At 42.1% G+C, this 25,284-nt stretch overlaps 1 protein-coding gene across 1 annotated transcript in view; it reads right to left on the bottom strand.

Moving 5' to 3' along the window:
* PDZD2 (PDZ domain containing 2) overlaps positions 1-25,284 on the bottom strand; it is a 403,520-nt gene that overhangs the window by 319,669 nt on the left and 58,567 nt on the right. The gene's annotated exons all lie outside the window — the stretch shown is intronic.

Genomic DNA, 25,284 nt, shown 5'->3' with positions numbered 1-25,284 from the left:
AGCTGAATTTATCTGATGTAAACACCTTCAGAGGAAGGACTCAGTTTGCATCTGCACTGAAAAAATAACCCAGTTTGATGCCACTTTAACTGCACTTGGCTCCATGTTGTGAAATGCTGGGATTTGTAGTTTGTTGTGGCACCTGACAGATGACAAAATCCCCAAGATTCCATAGCACGAAGCCATAACGGAAGTTAAAGTGGTGCCATCAAGGTGTCGAGGGTGAACGCTTGACACTCTTTTTGTGTCTTGGGGGGGGTCTTTGCCCCCCAAAAGGGGGGCACTTAGTTTTGACCCCCCCCTTCCCAAAATCCTGGCTACGTCCTTGTGACTAGGAGTGTTTTTGCTTATGCTAGTGCACCACCTGTGCCCATTTCTGGACACACCTGCTCTGACCAAAGTGATGCATGTCTTAGTTATATTCTATTTATATTAATGGTATAGTGGCTTGAATGTTGGACTCTAGGACTTTGAATGCCCACTTAGCCATGGAAATGCACTGGGTGACCTTGGGCAAGTCACACTCTCCCAGCCTCCAAGGAAAACAAAGGCAAACCTCCTCGGAAAAATCTTGCCAAGAAGACCCTGTGATAGGGTTGCCTTGGGGCTGTCATAAGTTTGAAATGACTTGAAGGCACACAATAACAAAGTCAGCTTCTAAAACCTCAAGTCACAAAAGAAACAAAGAGAGAGCTGGGGTGGCTAGGTGGCCAGGATGGTGGCAGAACCTCATTCTTCAGAGCAAATTTGCAACCTGCAGCCTGGAGGAGAGTACAAAAATGTAACACACACACACACACCATCACAAGCACATTTGCTGAATGGTTGATGACACCCACCAATCTGTCTCACCCCCCCCCAACTGCCCCCCCATTGCCACCCTGATCTGGATTTTGTCTTTTTATGTTAAAAAGCCATTTCCCCCCTAAAACTGCAAAGTGAATTTTTAAAGCCTAAAAGAAGACATTTCATAGAAGAGACCCTAAAGGTCATCCAGTCCAACCCCCTACTATGCAGGAACTCTCAATCAAAGCATACCCGATAGATGGCCATCCAGGCTCTATTTAAAGACTTCCAAGGAGGGAGATTCCACCACTCTCCGAGGGAGTTTGTTCCACGGTCGAACAGCCCTTACTGTCAGGAAGTTCTTCCTAACGTTGAGCTGGAATCTCTCTTCCTGTAGTTTGAACCCATTGTTCCATGTCCTATTCTTTGGAGCTGTAGCAAACAAGCTTGCTCCATCCTCAATATGACATCCCTTCAAATATTTAAACAGGTTTATCATATCACCTCTTAACCTTTGCTTTTCCTGGCTAAACATACCTAGCTCTCTAAGTTGCTCCTCATAGGACATGGTTTCCAGAACCTTCACCGTTTTCGTCACCCTCCTCTGGACACACTCCAGCTTGTCAGCCTTCTTTTTGAACTGTTTTCACTGTGAAAATAGTCACACATCACGTGTTCCTACAGCACTGGAAGTGAGGTGGGTATGGAATTTTCCCCCTCACACCTTTTAAAAAATGATTATTATAAGTAAACAACTACAGTGCGCCCGCATCATATGCAGGTGCATTATATGCTGCTGTTTCTTCTGGCACCATGTGCCAGAAGAAACAATGGCGCACACCCCTGTGGCATGCGTGCACCACCGCTGCCGTGCACCACCGCAAGGTGGTAATAAGACGGATCTCTTCTGGCAAGTTGTTCCATAACTTGGGGGCTATGGCTGTATACGCTCTATGGGAAGTTGATGTTAGCCTAGTCTTTGAATATTCTAATAGATTCTTCCCAGATGTTCTGAGAGTGCAGGGCAGATTATGCAGGGAGAGGTGTTCCCACAAGTAGCTCGGGCCTAAGCCATATAGGGCTTTAAAGGTAATGACCAACAATTTGTATTGCGCTCAGAAGCTAACTGGCAGCCAATGAAGACATTTTAGCACTGGTGTTATATGGTCTGACCTAGATGTTCCAATGACCAATCTGGCTGCCGCATTTTGAACCAACTGAAGCTTCTGAACTTGTTACAAAGGTAGCCTCATGCAGAGCGCGTTAAAGAAATCAAAACGAGAGATTACCAGTGCATGTACCACGTTTCAAGGTCCTTTTGGTTTAGATAGGGATGCAGTTGACATATCAGCTGAAGCTGGTACCAAGCACTCCTGGCCATCACATCCACTTGATATGATACTTTGTCCTTTAGGGGAAGTGTGACCCCGTCCAGGATTATTTGACAAATCTCCGTCCCCAGACTTGGGGTACCTATCACGAGTACCTCCGTTTTCTCTGGATTCAGTTTGAGTTTGTTTTCCCTCATCCAGCCCATTACTGACCCTAGGCAGACATCCAGAGGAGGGATGCCATCCTTAGTCCCTGTAATAGTCAGAGACATAGAGAGATAGATCTGGGTGTCATCAGCATACTGATAACACCATGCTCCATATCTCCAGATGATCTCTCCCAGTGGTTTCATGTAAATGTTAAACAGCATGGGGGATAGAATGGCATCCTGGGGGATGCCTGATGTCAGCTCTCTTTTAGAGGAGCAGCTATCCTCCAGCCTCATCATCTGGAATCTGCCCGAGAGGTAGGAACGGAGCCATCAGAGCACAGTGCCCCCAAGGCCTAACTCCCTCAGGCGTTCCAGAAGGATACCATGGTCAATGGTATCGAAAGCCGCTGAGATGTCCAAGAGTACCAACAGGGTTGCACTTTCCCTGTCGATGCCCAGACGGAGATCATCAACTAAGGAGACCATGGTAGTCTCAACTCTGTATCCCACCCTGAAGCCAGTTTGAAATAGGTCCAGATAATTGTTTTCATCCAAGACAGCTTGAAGTTGGAAGGTGACTGCCCTCTCAATCACTTTGCCCAAGAATGGTAAAAGGGAGACTGATCTATAGTTGTTTCTCATCAGGTCCAGGAAGGGTTTTTTTCAAAAGCGGTTTCACTATCGCTTGATGGAAATATTCCCTCCCAAAACTATTCATTTATTATAAGTTGTAATGTTGTTGTTATTGCATCCCCTTCCTGGAAAGGATGCTCAGGAGAGACAGTGTCTATAACCCTGGTAAGATTGTTATTCCAGGTATCAACGAGGGCTTCGACAGAACTGCCATTGTTCCCAACCATAAAACCCTCTAGGGCTTCCTCACAACTCGATTTCTGCAATGCGCTTTACATAGGGCTACCCTTGTACCTACTCCAAAAACTTCAATTAGTACAAAACATGGCAGCCATGCTCATCACTGGAAAAAACAGGAGTGACCATATAACACCTACTTTGAAGTCACTCCATTGGCTGCCTACTAGTTTCCGGGCACAGTGCAAAGCCCTACATTTTATTTATTTATTTATTTATTTATTTATGGTATTTATAACCTGCCCTTCAGCCCTAAAGGCTATCAGAGCGGCTTATAATTATTGTTTTTAATTAGACAGTTCTCTACCCTCAAGCTTACAATCTAAAAAGACACGACACAAAAGGAGAAGGGAAGGGGATCAGGTTCAGCACTTCTACTCTCCCTCTGAGGCCTGGACCATGGCAGATGGACTAGAGGGAGGGCTCTGTTTCTTAAGGATAGGCCTGATAGCATTGGGCCTGTCTTTTCACTCCCTCTCAGGCTAGATGGAGTCAGATGCCATGGAGGGAGGACTCTGCTTCTTAAGGACTACATGACCTGGGTCCAACCTATCTAAGGGATCGCCTACTTCCATACAATCCATCCCATACTCTCAGGTCCTCCGGGAGGAATTTACTGCAGCCAAAACAGATCAGACTAACTGCAACTTCCCAGAGGACGTAAAGTCGAAGGCTTTTATGGCCAGTATACATAATTTTTTGTGGGTTCTTCGGGCTATGTGGCCATATTCTAGCAGAGTTTCTTTCTGACGTTTCGCCAGCATCTGTGGCTGGCATCTTCAGAGAATGCTTTGCCTGGAAAAATTGGGTGTATATATACTGTTATTCCAGCTCAGACATCAGAAGGGGTGCCAGGCCCAGGAATACCCAGAAAAGTGAAGACAAGCAGCCACCCAAAGGGAAGGTATTTTTACCATACGTCAAAGGAGTCACAGACAGATTAGGCAAAGTGGTGAGGAAGCACCTTCAAATGGTTTACAAACCGACGAAGAAAATCTAGCAAATGCTTCACTCAGCCAAGGACCAGAAAGACCCTCTCACAGCCACAAGAGTTTACCGCATACCATGCAGCTGCGGACAAGTCTACGTTGGGACCACCAAACGCAGTGTGCAAGCAAGAATCAAGGAGCACGAGAGGCACTGCAGACTGGGCCAGCCAGAAAAATCGGCAGTAGCAGAACATGCCACAAATCATCCTGGGCATAAAATACTGTTTGAAAATACCGAAGTTCTGGACCATGCCAACCACTACCATGTCAGGATGCACAGGAAAGCCATTGAAATCCACAAACACCTGGACAATTTCAACTGGAAAGAAGAAACCCTTAAAGTGAACAAAATTTGGCTACCAGTCCTGAAGAATAGCAAAATAAGGACTCAGCAAATGCAAATGGGAAACCATTCAGAGTCAGGGACTTTCCCAGCAGATAACTGATCACCAGTTAGCAGACATTAATCCTCATTTGCATTAGCCTCCCAGCCTGAGGCCAGCCATCAACACAGAACGATACACATGCAAATCACTCCTGCATTCCCAGGCTCACACAGTATATATACACCCAATTTTTCCAGGCAAAGCATTCTCTGGAGATGCCAGCCACAGATGCTGGTGAAACATCAGAAAGAAACTCTGCTAGAACATGGCTACATAGCCTGAAAAACCCACAAAAACTTCCCAGAGGACATTTTCTTCAACCGGTCCCAGACTGTGGAATGGCTTGCCAGAGGAGAAAAAAAGCTGTTAAGATGGATCTCGTCCGGCAAGCCTTTCCTGAATAGATCCACTCAACTATAAAGGAACTCCCCTCACATTATGTATTCCCACCACTTGCCCATTATTAATTTATTGGCTTCTAATAGTTCTTTTTTAATAGTTTAAATTTTAATAATAATATGTTTAATTCTTTTTAGGGAGGGTTAAGATGTATTTTGTATTGTATATTTGCTATATTTTAAACTGTAAGCCTCTTTGATTGCTTTACAGCAGAAAAGCAGGGTATAAATAAAAGTTTATTAAACTAGTGGGAACAGTGACCCATTAGCAACCTGGCATTGCATCACAGAGGAGATCTGGAATGCACCCTAGGTGAATAAACAGAGCATAGCAGCTGGTTTTTCAAGTTACAGTAGGAAGCTCTAGCATATAGTTTAAAAATGAGGGATATAAAATGTTCAGCCACTTTTTTTTATAAATGTCCCCCACCCCATTTGGATCTACCTGCAATGGCCAAACACTTTATAGCCTTTAAAGAGCATTTGTTTCAGCAAAAACAATGCTCATAACAACTCCTAGAGCTGTGATTTCTACAGTAGGGAAGGTGGTGGGAAGGAATAGTCCCACTGTTTATTAGTAAAGTTCTTCAGGATTTAAAAGTAGTTTTCTACTCTGTTGAGCAGCACCTTGCCTTCAAGTCAAATTATGCACAACCTTCTCCAGGCCAGCCCTCAGGGACAGACCTTGCATGCACTGGAGCTAAGTTATTTCTCCAAACATCTGCCAGGAGCACTCCAAAAAGTGGGCCAGAGCAAGAACCAGATGGTACTCGTCTGTCACTGTATTCAAGACAGTTTTTCTTTTCTTTTCCCTTCTCTCTTTTTTTTTGGGGGGGGCACTCTAAGAATTGTTTTCATAGGTGAACACATATACAAAGTTTTATTCTAAATAATATTCTAGGCTTCCTTAGAAAGGTGCATTTCTCTCTCTGTGTCTCTCTCTCCAGACTTTATCACATGGGGAAAATCGGGAGTTTAAACTATCATTATCCTGTGAAAGTCATGTGATTGCATTGAAGATTTTCACATGATGTCAGAATTAAAGAGGACTTATCCTAGCAATAGCCAGGTAATAACTAGCAACAAATCATTCCCACAGTCGCGCGACTTCCCAGTTTCCCCCCTGATTTTTTCCCATGTGATAAACTCCTCTCTCTCCTCTCCCCCCCCCCCCACACAAGCAAACATACACAATTGGAAACACTGCAAAACTAAAGCTCCCCACTGTACGCTTAGATCCAGCATGGTTTCATGGTCTCAGTGTTGGAGTAGGACTCCAGGAAACCAGGGTTGGAAACCCTCCCAGAGGCAGTAGTGTCACTAGGGTTGGTGTCACCAGGTTGTTTCACCCCTCATTGGTGTCGTGCACACACCCCATACCACACCATACCGAATTCTTAGGAATGTTTGTTTGTAGCAATGTTACTCATAAATCATAATTCCCATATATCACTGAATACAATGGTAATAGTTATGACATAAACTAGCACAATTAAAATTATTCTTTTAAAATACAATATCATATGAGTTCCATGTGCTTTTAATGTGAAAATTTGATAAAATGTGATGTTTTTAAATAAAATTCATCACAAAAGCTTCACTCTTGAATTGCAAATAGGAAGCATTTCAATGACAAAATGGACTCATTTCCCCATCCCACTGCTAGCCCCCTAAAACTGCTTCAAGAGCTAAATGGATTTTTCTGCTTCTGTGCTATAGATGTTGTGCACAAAGTCAATGCTATTTGGCATAAGAAGCTGAGATGCAGTCAAGAAAATGTCAAATTCGACTTAAAATGCAATAGCACATTTTTCTTTTTCCTCCTTGACTGAATTTTCGTCATGGAAAAGGTCACCCCAGCCATCAATGACATTTCTGCCTGCTTAGCACACTCCGAAATAGGCTTCAGGGCTTCCTGCAAATACAACCAATGACAAAAAAATACAGGTCTACAATGACATGTGTAGCTTTGCTACTGGAAAGATAGCAAAAAATAGAAAAGCTTTGTTTCAGTTTTGTAAAACAGAAAACAAACAAACAAAAAACACCCTTTCAAGTCTCATTTTATTTCAAGAATATAGGGAGTATGGTGCCTTGCAAAAATGATAACATTAATTTTTTAAAAGTCACACTGGTTACAAATAAGGGTCATTTACTACACGGATGGTGTGTGTTTTGCTGTTTCCATTTATTTTAAGGAGACTCTTAATTTTTCTTGGCACAGGTTAGAAAAAAATAAGATGAGAGGGAAAAGGGTCCAGTTTAGTGGTGCATATAAGATGGTTTGAACTTGAGCTCTCAGAAGCTCCACTTAGTATGGTTGATGGACAAGGATTCTAGAAATGACAATAGCAAAAGCAATAGCATTTACATTTCTGTAATGCTTCATACAGAACTAAGCAGTCTCTAAGCAATTTACAATGTGTAAGCTAATAGCCTCCAAAAAGCTGGGTATTCATTTTAGCGACTTACGGAAGGATGCTAGACTGAATCAACCCTGGAGCCCTGGGATCAAACTCACAACCGGGTGACTGCAATACTGGCTGCAGTACTGGCATTTAACCAGTGCACTATCAGGGCTCCCAAAACATCTCATGTGAAGTTGCATGGCTTTGGTCCTGCCATAATGTAGAATATGCAGTAGTGATAGTATAGATGGTGACCCTATGGATGAGACACCTCCAAGAATATGTAGTAGGAATAGTATATTTTGGGACTGTGCTTTAGAACTGTGAGCTCAGTCCAGGTGCTGAGATAAGCTGGGAAATGAGGCAAGCATGTCCAAGGTCATTTGAGAGAACCCCTCTGGCTGTAAGATAAAGAATGGGGTGGTGTGAGAAATGAAGGAGAAAGCTGTTTATTAATGTTAATGAATAAGAATTAAACCTGCCTGAAGTTTCAATTATGTACAGTTTAATTATGTGACTGTAATGTTTCCTGGTCAGTTCTGGGAATGAAAGCCCCCAGATGGGAGCTATAGTTTTCTTAATAAAGGTTTCTGAGCTTTTATTACTGAACCTGAGTTTCTGGACTTTGGTATCCTGCTGGATTTGACCCATCTAGAGAGTCAGTTGTTGAAAACTACTGCTATATAGCATAAATGGGAAACATGTGATCCTCCAGGTGTTGTTGGATCATAACTCTCATCAGTCATCTCACCATTGACTATGCTGTCTAGGACTGATAGGATCACAGTTAGACAGCATCTGCTGGGCCACATGGGGTCCTCAGCTGTGGTACACAGTGGGCTCTGCTGGGTTTATAGTATAAACAAGACAGATGCTATAAAATGCTCCAGAACCCATCTATCAAGCCCTATGTGGCTTCAGACCATATTGATCTGCCGGAAAGAGGTCATTCACCAATCTTTCTTCACCATCGACTGAAGTGAGGTGGGGTAGTTTTGTTTACAATATAACTCCCTAAATTTTCCCTCCTGTCAACTTCTTGACAATAAGAGTTGCTCGATGGTGGATCACTCTCCCTCAGAGAGTGGTGGAGACTCCTTCTTTGGAGGTTTTTAAACAGAGACTGGATGGCTATCTATCAGGATTGGGTATTCCTGTATGTCAGAGTATTGAACTTGATGGTCCTTGTGGTCTCTTCTAATTCTATGATTTGGGAAAGGGGGGTTCTGGGAGCTGTAGTGCTCTCAAAAGGTAATTTTTCTAAGCTCTAGTACAGGGGTAGGCAACCTTTTTGAGCCGGGGGCCGGGTTGCTGTGCCTCAGACAACTGGGGGGCCGAAGCCAAATAAATAAATAGATAGATAGATAGATAATATAGGACAACATTTTCAAATGTAGGACACATTTTTAAATGGAGGACATGCGAAAACATTTGATGATTTTTTAAAAAATGTTAATATAAATGTATGTTTCTTAGGCATGATCAAAATGGAGGACATTTGAGCCTCAGAAGCTGGCTGATTGATATCAATATCACCATCCTCATCCTCATCCTCATCATCATCATCATCATCATCATCATCATCACTATCATTGTTAAAGCAGACCTTTTAGCATTAAAAGCACCGAAAATACATAGAAATGCACTTTGGAAAGTCACACTGTCTCACCTTCAGAAAGAGTGAGTGCATGTCTCAGAAACTGACTGATATCATCATCATCATCATCACCACTATCATTGTTAAAACAAAGCAGACCTGTACAAATGGAATGGAAATAATCCTCCTCCTCCTGCTACTCTTCTTCTTCTTCCTCCTCCTCTTTCCTCCTCCTCTTCCTCCTTCCTCCTTCCTCCCTTCCCCTCCTGCTCCTTCCTTCCTCCCTCCTCCTCCTCTTCCTCCTCCTCTTCCCCCGCCCCCTTCCTTCCCTGCCCGCGGCTGTCTGGCAGCCGCGGGAAGGGAAGGAAGGGGCAGGAGGACCCCCATCCCCTTCCTTTCCTGCCCAGAAGGGAACAGGCAGGGCGAAGGAGCCTTGCTGAAGCGATAGTGATGATGTCCGCCAGCTAAGGGCCGCTCACGCAAGAGGCCCGGCCCTGCTGCTGATTGCCGCTGGCGCGGGGCCTTTGACCCCGCGCCGGCAGCAATGAGCGGCAGGACTGGGCTCGGGCCAGTCCCAAGGCCTAGCGGGGCCTGATCCAGCCCACGGGCCGGGGGTTGCCAATCCCTGCTCTAGTACCAGCCAGCAAGAGGATATTTTCAGTTTGCAGAATTCTCAGCAAACCCTGGCTGTTTAAATAACCCTCCACATTCCTTACCTTACTGCACTGTCACTCCTTCTGAGAAGCTCCCCATTGCTGCATCTGAAATGGAAATGGGGTACCTGGCCACATGGGTGCGGCCAGGTGCCCCATTTCTCCATCAGACATGGCAATGGGGGGCTTCTCAGTAGGAGTGACAGCACGGCAAGGTAAGGCATGCAAACCAGTAATGGGTCCCAGGGCAGCATGAGGATGGGCTTGCAAACACCCAACCATCCCTGTGGCGACTCACCAACCTGGGTGAGTATCCCGGTTATCCTGGTCTGTCTGCTCAGCCCTTGAGAGGTTTTTAAAGAACTCACCATCAACATTCAGTTCATAGATAATAGGTTTTTGTTAGGATTCACAAGGATGTGCTGCCTGCAATCTATCAAACACACACACAAACACATAAGAGACTGCAAAGCCTCCACAAACAAAACCTGGAAGAAAAAAATATAAGGACTGTACTGAACCTATAAAAACACTTTCTTTTTAAAAAAAAAAAAACAGATTATCATCAATGAAATCTGATCTACTTGAACGAAATGCAGCCAGTAAATAGATGAGTGGTTTGTCTCAACCTGGTAAAAGGCTAAACAAGGTGTTTTTAAGAAACAGATTTTTAAGGACAAAAGAGAAACTTTTTAGAAAAGGTAAACAGAATCTGAATGTCTGGGTGAGAAAACAGGAAGCCTTCATCGCCAGGGGAACAGGCATAGGAAATGTGCAAGTCCAACCCATAAGAAAAAACAAAATAGGAAACAGGAACCCTTAAAATCAGAATGACATAATTCCCTAGTCACATCATACATTTGAAAAAAGCAGATCAGTTCCACAGTTTCAGACATACTTGCTGAGAAAGAAACCTAGTGAAAGAGAAATAAAACACCACAGTTCAGCATACCTCCCCCCCAAAAAAAAGCAATGAGAAAGCAAGTGGAGTCTGAAAACACCTAATCTCTTGAAAACATTTTTTTTTGCAGAAAACGTTTTTTTAAAAATCTAGAGAAATCAAACTGGGTTGCCAGCAAGGCTGAAAGGTCTACTCCTGGATATGTGCAAAGTTTAATTGCAAAACTCAGTACTTTTACATCATCTGTAACTTTATCCTATACATTGTAATGAGCACAGATATAGTGCTGCATGTGCAGATTACACACAACCTGAAAGCAGCTTCTGATTGGTTTTTGTTAGATAATTCCATTAGTAAGGCTTGCAAACACCTAAAGACTGGTTCAGGTTTACACGTTAATGGCGTAATCCTTATTTTATGTCCCATCAATTTTTATTTTTTAGTAAAGTGAGAAATAATAATAATAATAATAATAATAATAATAATAATAATAATTTGTTTATTTATTAACCGCTTTTCCCAAGATCAAAGCGGTGTACAAGTGTCAGTAAAGACAGTCAGTAAAAACAGTACCACAATTCACATATTAAAAATACACATTAAAACGAATTAAATCCAAAGGCATAGTTTTAAAAGAGCTTACCCTGCATGCATATCTAGTGTACATTCCTACATCTGAAACCTCTATAGGCATTTGTTGCTTGCAGCTAATTTTATTTTTTTAAGTTATTTACTTACTTACTACACTGATAAGTCTTTCTTCCAAGAAGCTGAAGGCAACATAAAAGACCCTTTTCCTCCCCCCCCGCCACACGTTTTTGTCTTCACAACATGATAGGTCAAGTTGAGAGGCAATGACTGGTCCAAGATCACCCAGTGACCTTCATATTTGAGCGAAAAATAGGAACCCAGGTTTTTCCAGTTCTCATCCAGTGCTTTTAACAACTAAGCCAATCTGCTTTGCTATGCATTCATACTGCAAGACGCTACCCACAGATCTCTGCATCATGTATATGTGCAGCTATATGAAATACAAAATTGCATAATGACTTGAGCCAGTGTGGTATAATGGTTTGAGTATTGGACTATGACTCTGAAGACCAGGGTTCAAATCCTAGTTTGGCCAAATAAACACGCAGGGTGATCTTGGGAAAAGCATGCTTTCTAAGCCTCAGAGGATGGCAATGGCAAGCCTCCTCTGAAGAAACCCGACAAGAAATCCCCATGATAGTGTTGCTTTAGGGTCACCATAAGTTGGAAACAACTTGAAGGCACACAACAACATACAAACATACATACATGACTGCATGTAAGCTATGTACATTGAAGTAACAATTGAATAGAAGTTGAGTTTCCTTTATCTTAAATGCTTGGGACCAAAAGTGATTTCAGAGTTTTTCGGATTTTGGAATATTTGCATATACATAATGATATATCTTGGAGTTGGGACCCAAGTGCAAATATGAAATTCATTTATGTCTCATGTACACCTTATACACATAGCCTGAAGATAATTTTATACACAATATTGTTAATGACTTTTCAGGAAACAAAGTTTGTGTACAATAAATCACCAGGAAGCAAAGGTGTCACCATTTCAGCCACCCATGCAGACAATTTTGGATTTTGGAATCTTTCAGATGCTGGAATTCTGGATAAGGAAACTGGTGCACTATGAGGATCAAGCTTTGGCAGCTGATGAGTTCCATGCTAGTGGGGCAGTGGGTACACTTTGAAGAAGCAAATGGGTTCAGCGCCTTGGAAGGCTCCCTTGAGTTTGAACTACAGTATGACCCCTGCATCCATGGGGGTTACATTCCAAGACACACATACACACATCCTGTGGATACCTGAAACCGCAGATAATAGGGAACCCTCTTATTTTCAATGAGACAAACGACTTCCAACCCAAGCATCGCACAGACTGACAATGGAGGACATAAAAACTCCTAGACAGAACACTTCACTAGGCATTTCTAGCATGATTCTATTATATGCTTGGGCTGAAAGTTGAGCATAGAATTGCACTGTAGCACCTGGAAATGCCTTGAGAGAACATATTTTTTCATATGTGGTGAAGTGAAACCATTGATACCCAGATATGGTGTGTGTGGGGGGGGGGGGGGGTCATACTATAAAACCTGCCCCTGGGATCAAGCTGTGTTGAGAATCAAGCTGAGGATCAACACGGGCATGGCTTTTTTCAAAGAAAAAAAAGCAGCCTGTGAGAGAAACATAGTCATGTTAATCATAAGAGATGTTCTCCTTGAAACCATGGGCAAGTATATAATGCCTCTAAAGAGTTCAAAAAATGAGTAATGTTCACTCTCACCTCTCACCAAATTTGGCATTCCCTCCAGACCCAGCAAGTATTTAGGTTTTGATTTCATACTTCTTTTAAGTTTATTACTGGCTTTCAGCATCCTAATATTTCATATTTTTCTGTACTGAATTTGTTCTGGTTATACTTTTATTTATTTAATATGTTATAGTTTTATATTTATACAACACCCCAAGAGCGTTTGCCAGTTGAATAGCATATAATTTAATTTAGTTCGACCAAAGTGGTTGTCCATAGACCAGTGCCAGTCCATGAGCAGCTGGCTGCCAGTCTGCAGTAACTTCCCATGAAAGAAAGAAACTGTTGTAGCCAAAGGGCAAAAATATAGTGCTGGTCCCTGGTACCTAGAGGGAAAAATCTGCTTCTCCACTATCAGATAGCTTAAAAAGCACTGGTTTAATTGATAAACAAGTTCAGCCTTGCTATAAAACTTTGAAGTTTACAATTTAATGAGAAGACAGTGGCCTAACTCTCACAGTCTCTTTTACTAAAATACACCTTCAGAAGAGGCGCACCATTTCATCTTGTCTTTTTTTTTCCAGTAAGAACATCTTTCTCAAAACCACCCAGCAAGTCGTTTTGGAGCCTGAAGCAATATTTTGAGTATAATCTGAAAGTTCTGTTTGGCTTTTGCAGACATAAACTGCAGATTGTACAAGCCTTTGGATAAATGAAACACACAGGTAATAAATTGTCTTTGTACAGTTATAACCTTTCTGAAGAATCAATATGGCACCTGGGGTAGAATAACCCACTGAGACTTAGAAGGCAATGTGGTCAAGCTATTGAACTTTTTGGGATAAGCTCCACTTATTTCCCAATAAAGTAGGCAAGCAATCCATGGTTTCTTTCAGTGTAATGAGCTAGGACCAGACTATATTCCTCTCTCATGTCCATGTCTTTGCAAAGAAGTGGCAAAGTTCTGCAGCCAAGAAGACTGGAGAGGCACATGCTTTGAAATATTGTATATCTTTAACTGAGAAGACAGATACCTTGGGCCACAATTTGGATTCTACCTCCAACAACTGGAGTAATTCTAGTCCAAATCCTGACAATCCAGCAGCGACTGAGACTGCAGGGACTAAAAGTAAAAGAAAGAAATGGGATAGTTTTCATTCTCTTCTCATGGGCTATCCCAATCACTGCTGATGGCAGAGAGAGGAACAGTGTCAACTCTGTATACACTTTGAATTTTATTCCTGGAACCTATGCACTAGGATTGAATGGTGTCCTGGACATGACAGGCAACTTCTGTTCAGACTTGGCGACTCCTAGTTGGTCAACAACTTCAGTTTCCATAGACACCCCCTTCACTTCAACAAGGAAAGCTTTACTCATTAGAAATATTGCCTGCGTATAATCATCCCTCTGTCTTTTCTTGGCTTTCTCCTGAATATTAAGTCAGTGCCATCTAAACTCACTGGCTCTAAGGAAGACTTTGTAAACACTGTGCAGACAGAGGCCTAGAGATGACACAGGTGTATTAGTACTTCATGCGAAAGACAAATATGAGAACTAGCTAGCAGAAGCCAGGAATTGACTTTGTGAATAAGGCTCAGTGATAGAGAAAAAATTCAGCTTAATATCCCCAACCAATTGTTTTGCACATTCTATATTAAGTGGTACAAAGTTCTGGTTTAAACCTGCTTTACAGAGCATAATTACACGCAAAGAGATAAATGTACATACTTGTTGTAATACCCATTTATATACTGCAAGAGTATTACAGCACAGAAGGTAATGTTAGGGGCCATTCAGACTACCTTTTACCCGGGATCAGAACCCGGATTAACCACGGGAAGTTCATATTTGCCCTGAATCTCCCACAAGCGAATCCTAGGCTTGCACACCCGTTGAGGGGCAAATGCACCTTAGTGCAGGTCTTTTGAAAGTGGAGTAAAAGCTTTATCTTTTGAAAAAAACCGGGTCCGGCGAATATGAACTTGTCCTCAATCATAATCGGGGCAAGTTCAGGGGAGGGATTTAGATCAGAGGGAGGGCAGAGGGCAGAACATTCCTCCCCTTCATCGGAGAAGGAGGAGGAAGGAGCAGGAGGAAGGGTGCCAAAGGGAGATCGGGGGTAACGGAGCAAGAAGAGGAACCGGAGGTAGGATGGAAAGGGCGATCGGGGGTAACAGAGCAAAAGGGAAGGAGGAAGGAGGAGGAGGAAGGGTGCCAAAGGGTGATTGGGGGTAACGGAGCAAGAGGAGGAGGAGGAACGAGCCAGAGGAAGGGTGCCAAAGGGTGATCGGGGATAACGGAGCAAGAGGAGGAGGAAGGAGCCGGAGTAAGGATGGAAAGGGCGATCGAGGGTAACGGAACAAGAGGAGGAGGAGGAAGGAGCTGGAGGAAGGGTGCCAAAGGGCAATCGGGGGTAACGGAGGAGGAGGAGGAGGAGGGTTGGAAAGGGTAATTGGGGGTAACGGAGCAAGAAGATGAAGGCGGAGGAGGGGTCAAGTTCAGGGTAGGTCAGAGGGAGGGCACAGAACAGAACAAGCCAGGCAGCTTTCTCTCTCTCTTTTTATTTTTGACAGAATATGCGAATGATTTTTGGGTGATACATATAGATAGAATGTGTCTGCTTGTGCTACTTTCCCTTTCATTTGCTTGCTCCTGAAATGGCAGCCTCAAGAGGCTTATTATTATTATTATTATTATTATTATTATTATTATTATTATTTTAAAATGTGAATGCTACAATGTGAATGTTACAAATGTTTCCCTTTCAATTTGGCAAATTGCTACAAGAGTCATAGAATCATAGAGTTGGAAGAGACCGCAAGGGCCATCCAGTCCAAAAGAATGAATGCTTTTGCTAAACAGAACACATACATACATACACACACACACACACACACACACACACACCTGGAGGTTTTAAATTTGACAGCCTATGTGCATTCTGCCGCCATTTTTTTTTAAAAAGGAGGGGGAAGCGCCCATCCGCTTGGCCAATTGCTGTAGGAAACGTCACCTTGATGAAAGTGGAACTGAATTTGATTGACAGCAGCGAAGCCTTCATTTTAAACCGGTTCCGCAAATGTGAACTCTCCCCAAAAGAGCTGCAATGGCATTCAGGGGTAAATTACCCCGAATAAGGTAAATTTAGTGGGCACTTGTTTCCAGAGGGATTCGGGAGGAGGAGACCCGAATCTGCCCAGTTCCATCCAGCGCAAATAGCCTTAGTCGTAAAGCCAGTGGCAGATGTTGCCTTCTATGTCAGGAAAGCAGTGAACACACTCTGAGTTTCAATTTGAACTTTGAAAATGCTATCCAAGGTGTTGAACCTGTTTCCAAAATAGATTCAGCCCTTAGACAACTCATGTAAGTTTCAAACTAAAACCCAGAGCAGATTCACCAAAGCCACCAGGAGGCATCAGTAATGACCCATCACAGCGGGAGACCTTCTGCACAACTGCTTCTTCAGGGACGTAGCCAGGATTTTGGGAAGGGGGGGGTCAAGACTAAGTGCCACCATTATAATGGAGTTTGGGTGTGGCGGCGCGGCAGCACACACCATTCATTTTATCTAATGGAAGGGGGAGTCCGGACCCCAAGAACCCCCCCCAGCTACGTCCCTGGCTTCTTGCTACTAAGAAGCAAGCAATCTTACAGACTGGTTGCAGGCACCAACACAAACTTGTAAAGCACATAGCCCATAGCTCATATTTAGTACACCTACGCAGTGAGGCAAAACAGAACTCCACAAAGTCCCTCTATTATCAGAATTTATAAAACCCTTTAAAATTCAACACACACAAATCACCAAACAATCAAAGCTGATAAAGATAGAAAGAAAAAGCCAATGACCCAAATGACTACCCAGGAAATTAAGTGTATCACCGCTTAATATCTCTACAACGACAATAACACAAAGCTAGCTAACCAAGCTAAGAAAAGGACTCTCAAGCTAGATAATAAATCATGTGATGTACAAAAATACAAGACAAATGTCTGAAGGAGATTTTGTATGCTTTGCATGCAAAGAACAGGAAGGAACATGGAGGAGAATTTAGAGCTAATAAGCAGTACCTTACTTTGGAACTGGAGACTGTCTGGAAGTGAAGTGCATAATTTACAGCTGGTGGGTGGCATTCGGTTTAGCAGGTGTGTATAGACCCTACAGAGTTATACACTTTAAATTGTAGGCACAGTTCTTCTGCCTACAAAATCCTGGGATTTATAGTTTCATAAAGTACTTTCAGTTCTCTGCTAGAGTGCTCCAGTGCTGCAGTTCAGGGGGAGTCTAGTAAAAAATTCTAGTACCTCACCCAGCTACAAATTTCAGATTCTTTCAGAGTTGTGGTAGTTAAAGTGTTTTCAAACTGTTATAAATGTATAGTGTGGATACTACCAGATCAAATCAGTACATGCCTACCTCAGGAGGGGAAAAATAGAAATTTAATTCTCAACAAAAAACGGGGGGGGGGCTTTGAAAAAAGGGGCCCAATAGAGAGATGAAGTTGCTTGTTTTCTTTTTATACTCTCCCTCTCCTTCCTAAAACCCTTAAGCACATAGCTTTTGCAGCAGGTTCAGAAGGGCAAATCATTCTTGTCTAACCCAAATAGAGGGAAGGAATGGTTCCAAAGCCCAGTATAACCCCATGACCCAAGCTGTCACCAGAAGAGATGCATCTTCTCTGACAGGCAAGCCAGCCCCAGATGACTTTAAATGTTTATGTATCTAGATCAACATTTTGAACTCCACCAGGGGAGAGTTTCAAACCAGATTCCAAAGCAATCTGATCATAGAAAGTTGATGAGCACATGAAATAAGTCACTCACTATGCTGAGGTACAAACCTAAGCCCCTAGGGGAATTTAAGAGGCATCTCTGAGATAACCTGAAGGAGACGTAGGTTACAATTCTGTGCTAATTCTAGGCCCAAGGAGATGCACAGAGCAGGGCACCTATAAAACCAGCCATTTAACTTAAATGTATGAAAATGTCAGTTGCAGCTTCTGGAAGTCTCTATGCACATCAGGGACATAAAAGGTCAGTGTAGTCAGCTAAGAAGCCCTATAGGTGTCTTAGTTTTTATGATGCATGCACACATGCATTTGAGAAGTCTTGATCTTGTCCCTTCTGAGCCATGAGTTGTTTTGCCAAATCAAGCAGTTTTATTCCTTGATCTGAGAAGTTTCTTTCCCTCAGGGTCTTATATGATCACCCACTTTAGGTGTTACAATAAGCCTAACTAAATAAACCAAACTTTCTGTCCATACTTCCTTTACTCAGACCTTGCACCCTGGCCTGTTCCTCCCTCAACAAGCCAGAGAATAATCCCTAGAATAAACCACAGGTTATTTCTTTGGCTTCTTGAAGAAGAGACAAGTCTGGCCAGCTCCTGCCACATTCAGACATCACACTAAACAAACCTGCAGATAGTTTGGTTTGGTTGCTCTACATGCAAAGAGCCAATTGCAAGTCACATGGTGGCAAGTGGTCATCCATAAGTAGAAACAACCCATCTAGCCCTCAGGTTATTGTTGACAACAATAAAGTTTGAGGTCATGCCTCTTACACATGTACCTCTTTGCTTCACATCACTATTTTTTTAAATCATGCAGCATGAGCTACTATGTCTTGACTTTCCATGGACACACTTGGATAGACTGAACTAATAAAAGGTAAACTGGCTTAAAGAATTACTTGACACAATATATGAGATGCTAGCATTGCTGTCCGTGATTTCAAGGATGGCTTTGACAGGAGAACTGTAAGTTCTATCAGTGGTAGTAAATCATGCATGATGGCTGCATGGAAACAGAAAACTGAGATGAGAAATGTCTTTAAAGGCCAGTGGCTGAGGAAGAGACACCAGGGAAATCCCCCCTTTCCCCTTTCAAACCTTGCTTGTGTGCTTCCTTGAAGTATCTGATTGGTTATTCTGGGCCCAATTACTCATCTGATATTGGAAACTACTCATATATAAATCAAGGGCAGGTTTTGGAGAAAAAATTATGGATTTTGATATAACCCATGGATAAATCGAGAATAAAACTTAGAGGCACATAGCAAAGTTTGTAAAAAATGAAGCTAAGCAAATGAAGTCAAAGAAGTTTAAAACATTCTGGTAGACATAACTTTGTGCTTTTCCAACTCAGTAACTCACAAAGGGGCTTTCTAAACAGCCCTTTGGGACGTCCGGAGGACGTCCCATTTTAAAAAAGGGGCGTCTCTTATAGACGCCCCTGTGCCTAGTACGGACTCTGTCTGTACAAGATGGCGCCGGCCTTTCTACATGGCCGGCGCCATCTTTGCGTACTGGACGCACAGCGTCCAGACGTGTCGCGCCGCTTGTGACGTAGCGAGCGCGCCCCTAGCGCCTCGCTACGTCGCAAACGCGACTTGAAAAGAAGCTCCATTTTGGAGCTTCTTTTTTCAGTCCGCGCGGGAGTCGGGCCGTCTGAAGGCTCCGGCTCCCCCGCGGACCTACTGGCGGCAGCGGCAAAGCGGCGGTCTGTACCCCGCCAAAGATCAGAAGTGGAGCCATGACAGAGAGAGTAGAGGGGGTTGGTGCTTCTTTTGGGTGGTCCTTGGAGGGACTAAGCTCTTGCTGATTACCACTCTACTCAGATAAAGAGGGTGGTTTCTTTTTTGATCCATGGATAAATTGATCCAATTTTGGGGGGTCTGTCAATTTTTTGACTAACATTTATAGACCTATACATGAGTATATACAGTAAGCACATCAGCCCTGATTGGTACTTCAGTGCGAGACTACCAACAAATACCAGATGCTGTAGGTTATATTTCAGAGGAAGAAAGTAGCAAAACTTCCTCTGAGTATTCCTTGCAAAGAAACCCCTATGAAATTCAAGGGGTCACCATAAGTCAACAGATGATTTGTAAGCACATACATACACTGTGGAGAAGCAGGGTACTGGATTACAGAGAGAGAGAGAGAGAGAGAGAGAGAGAGAGAGAGAGAGATGCAGATGTGGAATCTGTGATCTTCCAGATGTTGTTGGACTTAAACTTTCATCAGCCCTATTCTGCACAGTGAGCAGTCAGGGATAATGGGAGCTGTAGCTCAGTAACGTCTAATGGACTTGCCTGTACGTGGTCCTTAATATAGTGACATCATTGCCTATAAAGCTTTACAGAGTAATAGAAGAAGCTAAATTTAAGAAATATACACTCACATTAGTCTCTCTCATAAAATGAGCAGATGAGAACAAAACAAGGGAGAAGTGTGGTTCCACGGGCAAATGCTTTGGACACTTATGAACATACAGAAAGAAGGAAGTGTTTATAAAGCAGAATTGTACAGGCTAGACCAGTGATGGTGAACCTTTTCGAGGCTGAGTGCCCAAACTGCAACCCAAAACCCACTTATTTAGTGCAAAGTGCCATTTCCCTCTGGCTTTCTAGTAACAAACTCTGGCAAACTCTGTGTTGGGACGATGGCACATGTGCCCACAGAGAGGGCTCTGAGTGCCACCTCTGGCACACGTGCCATAGGTTCGCCATCACTGGGCTAGACAAAAGGATTTTGGGTTCCCATCTCCCTAACCTTTGGCACACATTCATCCATGGCAGTGGTCTGGTCAATCAAGTGGATGTGAGTCCATTATCAAGAGTTTAGTAGAAGTATGTATGTGCTTCTTACAGGCATTTACTGCATGCCAGCAGATCAGTGCCTATTATGTTTCTTCACAGGGTGTAGTCTGGGAAATGTGCAATACAAAATCTCAAAGCAATAATCAGTTTAACTCCAGCTCTGCCTTAAGCTTGTAATTAGCTAACAGAAGCTGTAATTTCAAAGAGAAGGCATACCAGACCACATCACAAGGGAAGATGTTGGTGCTTGTGTGGTTCCATTCAAGCTTTCTATAACGACATTTCAGTGGCTGCCAGGAGAGATTACTTTGGAAAAATACAGCATTTAGAAAAGATTTCCATTTGTTCCTCTCCCTGCAACACACACAAACACACATGCTCACATGCATGCACATGCATACACACACAAAAATGCTGCTATTTATCAGTGATACAGTACTTTTCATTTGCAAAATATTTACATCCCTTATAATTTAGTTCCCATGACAGAGAGAGAGAGAGAGAGAGAGAGGTAAATGAGGTAGTCAATGATTTAGCTAAGGATGTAGCATCAAATTGGTGACAGAGGTGGGACTGCTACCAACATATGGAAAACTCAAGGCCTTCTCTTACTTTGACATATCATGAGAGAACATGACAATAATGCTTGGTAAAGGAGAAGCCAGTAGGAAAAGATAAAGACTGCATTAGGGTGACAGACTCAATCCAGGAAGCCACAGCCCTGTGTTTGCAAGACCTTAGCACAACTGTTAGTAACAGGGCATCTTGGCGATCTCTGACTTGATAGCAGTTAACAACAACAAAATAATTTTGTCCTTCTTCCTGAAGAATGTTTAATGGACTATTGCAACTGGTCTTATGAATAAAGAATAAAGAAGTTTCTAACGGAAGTCAAGAATGCATATTTGTTGTTGTTGTGTGCCTTTAAGTCATTTCCAACTTACAGCAATCTTAAGGCCCTATTATGGGTTTTGTTGTTGTTGTTTTGTTCAGAGGAGGTTTGCCATTGCCTTCCCTTGATGCTGAGATCATGTGACTTGCTCAAGGTCACCCAGTGGATTTAATGGCTATGATGGTATTCAAACCTGGTCTCCAGAGTCATAGTCCAACACTCAGACTATTGTGCTACACTGGCTAGCATTTGGCTAATAGGTCTGTCAATACCCTGACTTCCATATACTTTGCACAGCAGAGGTTGGGAGGTTGTGGTATTGCAGAGACAGAGTTGCAGTTGCTTTGCATGAAAGTCTCAGGTATCCAAGCCCTACCATCTTCTGTGAAAAGAAACAGTTAGCTGGTAACACAAAAGTATCTTTACCTGGGACCCTGGACAGAGCCACAATCAGTCAGAGACAACTGGACTAGATGAATAAATTAGTCTCAGTCCTTAGTCCCCTTACGACAGCTAGAGGTACCATCAAGATATGAGGGCTTGGAGTTGGGGAATTTGATAACTATTTTCTAAGCAATCAACACAGAAGGAAAGAAAGAAAGAAAGAAAGAAAGAAAGAAAGAAAGAAAGAAAGAAGTTGCTGCAGTACACTAAGGTGCTTTTCCGCTACCTTGCCAAGAGGCAATAGTATATTTTAAAAACATAATAAATATACATCTGACAGCATACACATCTGGGCAACACACACAGCCAGACATCATTAATTTTTATGAAGTTCCACTACTTCTTTATATAAAAAAGCCATGCATCAACTAATTAAAGCAAATGTATATTGTCCAGTGACATTTAAAAACCCAGTTATTCTGCCTCTCAAAATGACACAGAGGTGAAAGATACTTTATCCAAGTTCAAAACTTAGAAAATTTGGGAGCAGAGAGGACTGACAATTCTGTCAGTTAATAAACATGGTCTTCCAAAAAAGAATATATATGTTCTAAATTATCTCTCGCCTACAATTTTCCCAGCATCCAGAAGCTTTTAATGAAAGCTGCATTAGGTCACCCTGTAAATCAGTTCCAGCTTTTCCTTTGCTGTAATTTGAGAGGGGGGCTGGGGAAGAAAAAACTTTGCCTAAGAAGATCAAGTCTTTCAGACACACACATAAAATATATATGCTTGCATGAATTCATTTCAGCATTTGAGCAAAACAATCTAAAACAGGGGTTGGTGTTTGTTTTTGGGGGGGGGGTTAAATACTTTTTATTTTAAAAAATTGTACCTATTACTTGTTACAGTATTTTAAAGTACAGTGGTATCCCGGGTTACGAAAATAATTCGTTCCGCCGCCGCGTTCGTAACCCGAAAGCCTTCGTAAGCCGAAAAAGCCATAGGCGCTAATGGGGAAAAGCCGCGATTTCGTGCGAAATAGCGCCGAAAAGCACCAAAAAATTTTTCGTAACCCGAAAAAACCTTCGTAACCCGGAACAGTTTTTTCCTATTGATTTTTTTCGTATCCCGGGAATTTCGTAAGGCGGTGCTTTCGTATCCCGGGGTACCACTGTAATTCATTGTTGTTACTGATTATACTGTTTTAAATAGAGGAGCTATGTTATATCATAAAGAAAGTAGAGAAAGCTGAGAAGATGAGAATCAACAATTGACATGTGGTGCTGGAGGAGGGTTCTGTGGGTTCTATGTCTTAATTGACAACAACGAAACAATGTCTTAACAAAAAGGTAGACCTGTAACTCTAACACCATCATTTATTTTTCTTCTCCTGTATGTTTTTAACTCCTTTGCCTGATGAAGAAGCCAGTGGAGCTTTGAAAGCTTGCATGATGTATTTTTCTGCTTTTTTTCGTTGGCCCCATAAAGGTACTGCTACTTTGTGGACTTTGGTGGTGTTCTATTTTGTTGTATGGTAAATATGGCTACCCTTGAATATGTTTTCTGACTGGTACAGAATCAACTCATTAGAAATGTGGTACTGTGGGAGAGGTCCAAGGATGCCACAGGAATGCCAAAATGACTAATAAATGGGTCTTAGAACAAATCATCCATAGGATCAACAAGAGTCGAAGTTGACTCAAAGACAGTGACAACAACAAAGCAAATCAAACGAGAACTCTCCTTAAACACCAATCTGACCAAACTGAGGCTATCATATTTTGACTATACCCTGTGATGACATGATTTATTAAAAAGAAGCTAATGCTGAGTGGAAGGCAGTGAGAAAGAAGAGGACCTCATTACACGGTGGATAGATACAAGTGAGGAAGTCACAGCCCTGAGTGTGCAAGACCTAAAGCAGTGCTGTTGATCTACTGAAGTGCTGTTGCCTTCCTCGGAGGCTGAGAGAGTGGATATCCATATCTGTGCAGGGATTTGGACCCTCGTCTTTAGATTTATAATGCAGTGCTCAAGCCACTACACCATGCTGGCTCTCAAAAACTGTTGTTGTGTAGTTGCAAGTTATTTCTAACTTATACATCACCAACTGTGAAACATTCATGTAAGATTTCAGATTTGGTTAATTAATGATAGCCTAAATCCAACAGCCTTAAATATAAAAGACCTACTGAATCAGTGGAACTTGCATTTGTTATTACATTACTATTAATTCAACAAATTACTCTGATCAGGACTAACCACTGGACTGACTGGACTGGACTGTTATGTTAGTGTGAATTATTCACTTGTCATCACTCATCACACTGATGCAGCTACCACAGCTTGACACCCATGATTAGTACAATATGTATGACTCTTTCCTAAATCAATAACACAAAAGTTACCTCAAATTAGACAAACTATACCCCCTAGATGTTTTAAACTGAATGAGATGTAAATTGTAAAGTCGAAGGCTTTCATGGTTGGCATCCATAGTTTTTTGTGGGTTTTTCAGGCTATGTGGCCATGTTCCAGAAAAGTTTCTTCCTGACATTTCACCAAGATGCCAGCCACAGATGCTGGAGAAACGTCAGGAAGAAACTTTTCTGGAACATGGCCACATAGCCCGAAAAACCCACAAAAAAACTAGAGCTGTAAATTAATTGTGTGAACAGATTTGCACCGGTGTTCAAAAAGCGTGTGAAGAAATTCACAGGAGAAACCTGATTTAAATCAGAATTTTCTCTTGGTGATTTAAGTGACTCACGTTGATCTAAATTGGTCCAACCTGCATTTAACTCATTATTTCCGTGATCTGATCAGAAACACTGAGGAGGACTGAATGGTTTTTAGTTTTGTGCAATGAACTGTAACCTCTTTGGCATGATTTTAGGCAATGTCAAGAGGTACAAGAGAACTATTACTTGTATGTTTTCTTCTGAACTACAGGATTAGAGTTCTTCAGGGGAGAATTCTTAAGTACCTCACCAAATGAGAAATCCCAGGATACCATAGATGAAAGCCGAATTGGTATCAAACTGCTGTAACTGTGTGATGTAGATCCGTTCTAACCTTCACTTGTTTTTCACTCTCATCCTTCCTTGCCTTATTGTAGCTGGATAAATATGTATAGTTGGGAGCTGTGGCTGCCAGATCACAGGCTTCCACAAATTGAAGCCATAGCCATTAAAGTGGTATCAAACTGCTGTACACTGTGTCATGTAAATACATATTCTGACTTCTTATAGTAACTATCTGCTTGAAATAAATTCTCAGTAATCTCTTGAATAGCCAGAACAAGCATGCTGTCAACACAACCACTTATCTAATCAATGATACTAAGAGACAGGCCAAAGATTATGGATTACTGCAAAGGCTCTTCAAGTTCTATTGAATTAATTTGAAGCTTGCTTCTGGACAAGAATATAGGTGAGAGTGGAAGTAAGGGTCTACAAAAAATTGCACTTTTAGTCAGCTTAAACCAAACAGACTGGCATAAGCAAAAAGGTATAGTTATAGGATAGCAGATAGTATCAATTAAGATTGAGACCAGAAGTGCTCTGGATTTTGGATATTATTATTATTATTATTATTATTATTATTATTATTATTATTATTATTATT

The sequence above is a fragment of the Sceloporus undulatus genome, chromosome 2, assembly GCF_019175285.1.
Source record: "Sceloporus undulatus isolate JIND9_A2432 ecotype Alabama chromosome 2, SceUnd_v1.1, whole genome shotgun sequence".
NCBI classification, from domain to species: domain Eukaryota; kingdom Metazoa; phylum Chordata; class Lepidosauria; order Squamata; family Phrynosomatidae; genus Sceloporus; species Sceloporus undulatus.
Note: the sequence above shows the minus strand (reverse complement) of the source record. Positions and strands in the feature narration are given on the sequence as shown.